The following is a 9245-nucleotide window of genomic DNA, read 5'->3' on the forward strand; positions in this document are numbered from 1 at the left end:
CTGCTTCTCCCTCTCCCGCTCCCCCTGCTTGTGTTCCTGCTCTTGCTCTCTCTCTCTGTCAAATAAATAAATAAAATCTGAAAAAAAAAAGGATCACCAGCCTTGCATGTCTCAGGCCTTTAACTGTGATATTATGTCTGATATTTACCCCGAGATATAATTTTGCTTTTGGTTTACTTTTTTTGTGTCTGTGGGAACAGTTCCAGATGCTTCCATTTGGCCCTTTCTAGCATAAAAACCCTACCTCCCCTCAAGGAACCAATGCTGGGATTCTGCCAGTTACTGAGCATATCTATTTAAAGTATACATTCTAGGACAGGGAAAATAACCATTGGATGGGTTCTCATCCTCTTGGGCCTACTATTAGACTCAGGCTACACTCGATGAGCTCTACTCTGCTTAGCAGATTAGGGTGGCATTTTGGGTTTCTAGGGATCAACACAAACTCAGAATTACTGTTTAAAAATTCCCAGAAGATCTGGTTGTTTTCCTTTCCCAAGGGCAGTGTCAGTTGGGACAAGGGCCCTGGTTCCCCTGGGGCAGGCTCCAGGGGAAAACTCATAGTATATTCCTGTTCTCATGTTGCAAGTCTCTCTCTCTCACTTGAGGTCTGGGGGTTGGTTCTATCTGGGAGCTAAGTAAGTCTGTGAATCTCTTCTACAATAATTTATTTTTCTGTCCAGCATACCTAGAAGTTTTCTTTCTATGTATGTCACACAGTACCTTAATAGCTGCCTATCATTTGTATTTCTTGGGACCCTATAGTCAATTAGCCATTGCTACAGATCACTGCAGGTCAAAATACTTGATTTTCATTCCATCTCTGTAATAATTGCACCCTCCTATCCCTGCTAATTTAATCCTAACATCTGGCCCCCACAATTTTGGGATCTTATTGTTCTCAATGAGATCAGCAACTCATTTCTACCGCAATATTCTCCACAGCATTTCTGGCCATTAACGTTCTTCAAGGATGTTCCTGCCCTTCTCCCAATGTATTTATTAATACTTTCGTGAAGTTAGTGTTCTTTTCTTCCTCCCAAGGGGATGGTTTGGGAGAGGCAGAGCAGGTTGAATATCATAGATCCATTCCAACTTATCCTTTTTTCCTGAGCCTTTAGACTTCTTCTTCTATAGTATTCGAGGGAAGTTCTGACATTTTGACCTCGTTTACCATTAACCATCATTTAATCTAGGCTTCATTTAGCTAACTTAACAGGTTATTAATAGGTGCTAATGCCAAAGTATTAAACATGATATCCTTAACTTATGTCAGTGAATTTGGCCCTACTGAGTTGAATATTCTAGACCTCTTGATCTAAATATATGGCCCTCCTGAGTTGAAATTTCCAGACCTCTTGGTCTAAATATTTATAGAACTCATTCTTCTATATGCTTCCAGGCTTTGGTCAGTATGAATTGGAAGTTCTATTATTTTTTAAATTTTTACATTTTTCTTTAAAATTAAAAAATTGGAATAATTTTGATTTATAGAAAGGTACAAAAGTAGTACAGAGAGTTCTTGTATATTATTCACCTAGTTTCCCCAAATATTTATACCTTACATAATCATGGGGCACTTATGAAACTAATGTCTTAACATTGGTTTAACTATACTATTAACTCTACTACAGACTTTATTTGGATTTTGCTAGTTTTTCCACTAATAATTGGCAATTCTTCTACCTCATTTTGTGTGCACACTATTTCTTGGGGAAGCAGGTCTTGTAGTGCTCCATCTGGACTATGTTGGGCCTTGAATGAATAAGACACAGAATGTTATGGGCCTAGAATAAATGAGAAGTAGTAGGGGTGAGTTCTGGGAGTATCATTATGAGGAACCCAAAACATCTAATATACAAGGGTGGAAAAAGAAAAAGATAGCTTCAATAAAAATTCACATTTGAAAAAATGTATGATGGGAAACACATGCAGACAAACACATATATCAAAATTCTTTTTTTTAAAGATTTTATTTATTTATTTGACAGAGAGAGAGAGAGATAACGAGAGCAGAAACACAAGCAGAGGGAGTGGGAGAGGGAGAAGCAGGCTTCCCCCCGAGCAGGGAGCCCCATGTGGGGCTCAATGCCAGGACCCCGTGACCATGACCCGAGCCTAAGGCAGACGCTTAACGACTGAGCCACCCAGGTGCCCCAACACATATATCAAAATTCTGAGCACATATCATACCCTGTTGGGTGTGAAAAGCAAAGCAGAAAAAGTCAGTCCTATGGTTAGGCAGCATGACAGCTCTCTGAGGTGATCTCCTTTTCACCTTATTCTCCATGGTTTCTCTACTCTCTAGGAAATGCTCCTTTCCTATTATGCTCTACAGTCACACATGAGGGGCCACTGGGAAGGAAAGGTAAAAGGAATGAATTTATTAAGGATGTAGTGAGAAAAAAATAAATTGAAAACCAGGAAGTAGCTAACAAAGATGAGGGGATAACTATAATCCAGGTTTTGTTCTAAGTACTTTTCACACCATAACCCATTTAATTTTTACAAGGTCCTCTGAGGTAGATATGACTGTTCCAGTTTTACAAAGGGAGAGAGAGGCACCAGGAAGTCACAACTTGCCCAAGGTTGGACAGCTAGTGGGGACAGAACTGGAATTTGAACCTGGGTAGCCTGGCTTTAGAGTCTGCACTTCTGAGATGGGGGTAACGCTGGCCTCATAAAATGAGTTGGGAAGTATATTCTTTTCCTTTACTTTTAGAGACACATTGATTTTATTTTTTCTGTAACTATGTGATAGAAATCACTGTACATTCACATGGACTTGGAGTTTTTTTGAGAGAAAGTTTTTATACAATTTTTAAATTATATATATATATATATATATTTTTTTTTACTGGATATAAGGATATTCAGATTTTGTATTTCTTCTTGAGTCAGTGTTGATAGTTTGTGTTTTTCAAGTAATTTGTCTATTTCATCTAAATTGCAAAATTTATTGATATAAAGTTGTTCATGTTATTCCCTTATTATCTTTTAGTGTCTAGGGAATATGTAGTGATATTCCTATTTTATTTCTTTTTTTTTTTTTTTTTAAAGATTTTATTTATTTATTTGAGAGAGAGAGAATGAGAGAGAACACATGAGAGGGGGGAGGGTCAGAGGGAGAAGCAGACTCCCTGCCGAGCAGGGAGCCCGATGCGGGACTCGATCCAGGGACTCCAGGATCATGACCTGAGCCGAAGGCAGTCGCTTAACCAGCTGAGCCACCCAGGCGCCCTCCTATTTCATTTCTGACACTGGTCAATTGTGTCTTTTTTTCCCCTCTCATTTTTCTTGATCAAGCTACTGACCAATTTTTTAAAAATGTTTTTGAAGATTTTTAATCTTTCGATTTAATTGATTTTTATTGTTCTGTTTTTTATTTTATTTATTTTTTCTTATCTTTATTTTCTTCTTTCTGCTTTTATTGGGTTTAATTGATCTTGAACATTTTTGCTTCTCAAACTTAAAATGGAAGTCTAAATTATTGATTTGAGACATTTCTTCTTTTTCTAGAATAAACATTTAAAGCTAGAACTTTCCTTTTCTTTCCATTTTTTGAGATATAATTGAGAACACTGTAATATATTTGTTGATATATATATATAAATTACGAAAGGATTCCCACCACTGAATTAATTACCATATCTATTACCTAACATATTTACCAATTTTTTTGTGAGAATACATAGGTTCTATTCTCTTAGCAAATTTCAGTTACACAATGCAGTATTATCAATTATAGTCACCATGTTATACATTAGATTGTCACTTACCCATCTTATAAATGAAAGTATGTACCTTTCAAACAGCCTCTCAATTCTCTCCATTCCCCAGTTCTGGCAACTGTCATTCTACTCTCTGTATCTATGAGTTCAACTTCTTCTTCTTTTTTTATATTCTATATAGAGGTGATATAATGCAGTATTTGTTTTTCTTTGTCTGGCTTATTTCACTTAGCATAATGCTCTCTAGGTTTATCCATGTTGTTGCAAATGGCAGGATTTCCATCTTTTTAAAGGCTGAATAATATCCCATTGTGTGTGTGTGTGCGTGTGTGTGTGTGTGTGTGTGTGTGTGTGTATCATATTTTCTTTATCCATTCATCCATTGACAGACACTCAGGATGTTTCCATACCTTGGCTATTGTGAATAATGCTGAAATGAACATGGGAGTATATCTTTCAGAAAAAATTATTTCCTTTGTATATATATCCAGACGTGGGATTGCTAAATCATGTTAGTTCTATTTTTAATTTTTTTCAGGAGCCTCCATACTGTTTTCCACAGAGGCTCTACTAGTGATAGCTGTGGTGGGTGATAGCTGTGGTGAGTGCTCGTGCACCTTTTAAGAACTGCTTCTTTGGGGGCACCTGAGTGGCTCAGTCGGTTAAGCGTCTGCCTTTGGCTCAGGTCATGATCCCAGGGTCCTGGAATTGAGATTGAGCCCTGCTTCGGCCTCCCTGTTCAGCGGGGTGTCTGCTTCTCCCTCTCCTTCCGTTGCTCCCCCTGTTTGTCCTCTCTCTTTCTCTCTCTCTCTCTCTCTGTCAAATAAAGAAAATCTTAAAAAAAAAAAGAACTGCTTCTTTGTTTGCCTTAGTCTCATGAATCTTATGGGTGCATGCCCCATTGGCCCTCAAGAGCCAGGTGCCTTGGAATCCTATCCCTTGGATGGGAGTCTTAGAGTTAGGGTGCTAGATACATGACCCAAACTCCTCACTTCTCAGGGAGAAGCTGGAAGCTGGGTGTTCCTTCCTGATTGTTTGGTGCTGTGCTGGGGTGGGGTTTGTGGCAAGAATGTGTCTCAGCTTTTCTTACCCATCTTGATGTTGGTACGCTCTCATTTGCCCAATGTGCAGGAGTCAATCAGTAGTTTCTGGATTTCTTTCAGAGGGAATTTCTCTTGAGTGTAGCTGTACATTTGGTGCATTTATGGGAGGAGGGAAGTTCGGGAGCCTCTTGTGTTGCCATCTTGGTCTTTCCACCTCTTTCAGTTTCTTTCTAAGTACCATTTTAATCCCATAAATTTTGATATCTTGTGTTTTTATTCTCATTCAGTTCAAAATATTTTCTAATGTCTCTTGTAATTCTTCTTTGACCTATGGGTCATTTAGATGTAACAAGGAGAATAAACTAGTGCTGACGTCAAAGAATTGTGAAGAAGTAAATGGACCATTATAGAAGTGAGGTGTTTAGGGACAGTGCCTGACACGTACTAATTGTTAAGCATCAGCTTTTGTTTTCACCTCCAAATTTACCTTTGGGTTTTCTCATTCTGCTTTAAGGAGGAATCTAAATTGTCTCTTACCTTTGCTACTATAAACCCTGCTTACTCTTTCATACTCCTTTGCTACTACCAGTGTGAAATAGGAACACTTTGTGAGCCCAGGCTTTCTTACACTGCTAACATATAATTGGTCTCTTTAATTAACCAGACTCTGTGGATAAGAGGAACCACAATTTGGTTTTTGTTACTTTTGTTTGCTTTAGCAGCCACGTGCCCTTTAAAATTCTGTGGCCAGAACAGAACAAGAAAAGAACACAGGTGTGAGTTTTGTTTGTTTGTTTTTTAACCTTATTGCTTTTTTGATTGTCTTTTTCAAACAGAAAAGCTTACTTTGGCCACCTTGGAATATATTACTCATAACCAGTTTCAAGTTAAAGGCTCTCTTCTTCTCAATGAATTTATTTTATACCTAAAAGAATTTTTTTTAACTAAATGCTGTTTCCAGGGGTTATTCCTTTTCTCTCAACATTTTAAAACATCAAACAGAACTGAATGTGCCTCTTGCCCAAATTAATATATTCCAAGCTAAGATTACATAAAAATGTTAAAACCTCATCTGCACACTAATATGCAAAAAACCATCCTCCATGTTGAATAAAGATGCTAAATGAATAGAACAGATTTCTCTATCCCTAAATGAGGGAATAGGATTTCAGGGAAGGAAGTAGACACTGAAAGGCTCTTTCAGATTTTTAAACACTGAACCACTGTTCCTGTTCATCTACATACAAATGTCTGACCTGGTGATGACATTTTTTGGACTCTTCATACCTAACAGCCAGCCTCTCACATTTTGATACAGGTTTCTATTCTGTACTCCATGGAAAAGTTTTAATTTCTAAAATAGACTTTTCAACAAGAACTTAGTATTAGATTGAACAATTCTGTTGGTATAACTGAGCACAAAAACCTGGTATGTTCCCTCTCAATAGCAGTGGATACTTTAATGCAGTTTATTCCATTTATAAGGAAGTTTTATAACATAATGATGAAATCAGCAATAATTCTGCAGTAAAATAGAACTGTTTAATTCTACTGTCATATATTTTTCATTTGAAGACTTGATCCTCATCAAGATTAATTTATATCCCAAAGACCTAATCTACTCCTTGTAAAAATGTCCTCTTTGATGCCTTTTTTATTAATTAACAATGTTAATTAGTTGAATAACTTTTTTTTAAATTTACAAAGCTAAGGGGCAGATTGTCATCAAGTCATTGGCAGCAAACATACTCTCACTATGCCTATCCTCCTGTCTCCATTATTATTGTTTTTGTTCAATTTGTAAAAATGTGACTGAGCCAGCAAAAAGTGCCACCCACTAATAATTAGGCAAAATGAGCTGCCAAAGTATACTGGGAAAGAAAAGTATCTTTCCAGTGAGCAAGACTTGACTTCATAGAATTTTTGTTTGAAAAATGACCATACATGATATTTGGTCCTAAAGATAACTGGAGATTTTGCAATTTTTTCTATATTCTTAAAGGTAAACACTAAAATTTTGATTTGATTTGATTTCTGCTTCATCACTTTGACAGTTGCAAGACCAAGAAAATTACAAGCTGTAGTTTGCCACATTCTCTAGGGCATATCTGAGAAAAAATCTTTAAATACTTCAATTAATCATCATAACATGAAATATGATCTAAGAACTCTTGGGGACCCCAAACTCTTTCCAGGTATCTAAGAGATCAAAACCATTTTCATCATAACAGTGACATGTTAATTATTTATAAACTGTTTTTGTAATAATGGCAAGACATAAATTGTCTATAAATGATTTTCATAATAGTGAGATATTAATTATGCTTTGCTTACTCTCATTCTGTTACAAGTGTCCAGTAAAGTTTTCCAAAAGCTACATGATGTATCATATCACAGTAGACTGAATGTAGAAACAGGTATGAAAATCTAGCCCTCATTTATAAGGGCCTGACATTAGAGACTTATAGAAATGTAAAGTACTATCATCTTCCTCCTTAATTTTTTAGGGAAAATTTTCATAAACATGTTAATATGTAATAGATTTATTATTTTTAAAATGAATTAATAAATATTTAAAAATTTTCAGTTTAATTTCTAATGTGGTAAATATCAGTAGACATCATGGACACAAAAGAAGCTCTTTGAAGTCCTCAATAATTTTAAGCATGTAAAAGGATCTTGAGACAAGAGTTTGAGAACCACTAATTAATCCAATTGCAAAGAAGACTTCCTACTGTCATCATTCTATCCTGAGAACTGTGCACTTGAATTTTTACCTAACATGCTTACTCATTTTTAATGACCTCAACTCTATTTCCAGTTTATGTAGCCTATGCCTCCTTCCTGCTGCCCCCTCCCCCTCTACAGTTGTAGATTCACTGCTAAATCAATTACCTTGGATCCTGAATTTTAGAGTCCTGAATACCTGCAGCAATTTGGTGACTTCAGAGGCAAAATTCCTTGGTAAGGTATGAGGAGATAAGAGTACAAAGAGTGCTCTTCAAAGAACTGAGGTTTTATAACTGGTAACATTTCTCCCATACCTCCTACATTCATGTAACCGAATGCAACAAGAACTTACCAGAGCTAGAACCTTACCATCTATGGATGGTCTATAACATGTCAGACATTCTATTAGCTACTTTGTCTTTTGTTTGTAATCCTTACAGTTTGGAGCTATGCAGAACTGACTAATCTCAGGGGTGAGGACACCTAGATTTGGAAATGATTTGTTAAAGACAATGCAGCTAGTTTGTAGAATCAGGATTCCCAGCCCAGTCTCATTAGCTCACAGGCCAGGTAAGCAAAAGGTGGCTTTCAATCCTTTTTGTGATATTTCTTCCTTAGATTTTACATTGAGGGAGGTCTGGACCATAATAGACATTTAATAAATAGATTTTTCTAGACTGGAGGCATAAATTTGACCCGACCTAAAGAGTTAAGTTCTGCTTAGTAGATTAGGAATCTTTCTCTTTTCTTTCTGATCAGAATCAGAAATTCTAACTGTTCCTCTGCTCATAAAAGCATTGTAATCAGAGATCTTTTAGCATGGAGAATCACTGACTTTTTGAGGGCTGAAAAAATTAATGAGTAATGACAGGACTGTTTCTTCCAGAATGTAAATTGGAGTTAGTCTAAGAGGAACTTGAAAAATAAATTGCCACTGGGATCTGAAGAGCTATTAGAAATAAAAACCAATCTCAAGTAGGATTTTTTACATAAGATGAAATATATATCTTGAAATATTTCCCCACACCCTCTCCTGCAAAGAAATTCTATCTTGCTTTCACTGTTTAGAACAATTTGGTTGGTTCAGTTCTGCTTTACCAGTTGGCTTAAAGTACATAAAGAGTTTCATGTCATTAACTTTCATCTCTATTTGCCATTATAACTTGAAATCTTAAAAAGTAATGGTTATCCTTCAAGAAAGTCCTTTGACTTTCCTACATCTGAAAGATCACAAGGAAGAGAATGAATAATTCACACAAATCCAAACTGATATATTTTAACTATTTACTCATTTTATTTTGAACAGGAAAAGACTTCAGTTAAAACCAGTTACATCAATAGTAGCAGGTGAGTAACACCAGCCATGTTGCTCTTAAAGAGTTTAGACTGATTCAAAGTAAAAATTATTAAGAAAAGGGCATGTACTGAATGGAGCACTAGGTGTTATACGCAAACAATGAATCACAGAACACTACATCAAAAACTAATGTTGTAATGTATGGTGATTAACATAACATAATAAAATAAAATTCACTTCGTGAAAAAAAAAGATGGCATGTGAAAATAAGTTAAGAGAAATCTAAATAATTAAGAAAATAGCTTTTAACAGTATTGCTCTGATTTAATATCAATTCCTTATATATCTCCTTATTCAGAAATATTTTTATAGCTTTTATAATTATGAAAAATAAGACAATGAGTATCTATTTTCTCTGACTTCATCTTTAATTCGTTGCACATA

The sequence above is a fragment of the Phoca vitulina genome, unplaced genomic scaffold, assembly GCF_004348235.1.
Source record: "Phoca vitulina isolate PV1807 unplaced genomic scaffold, GSC_HSeal_1.0 scaffold1, whole genome shotgun sequence".
Taxonomy (NCBI): domain Eukaryota; kingdom Metazoa; phylum Chordata; class Mammalia; order Carnivora; family Phocidae; genus Phoca; species Phoca vitulina.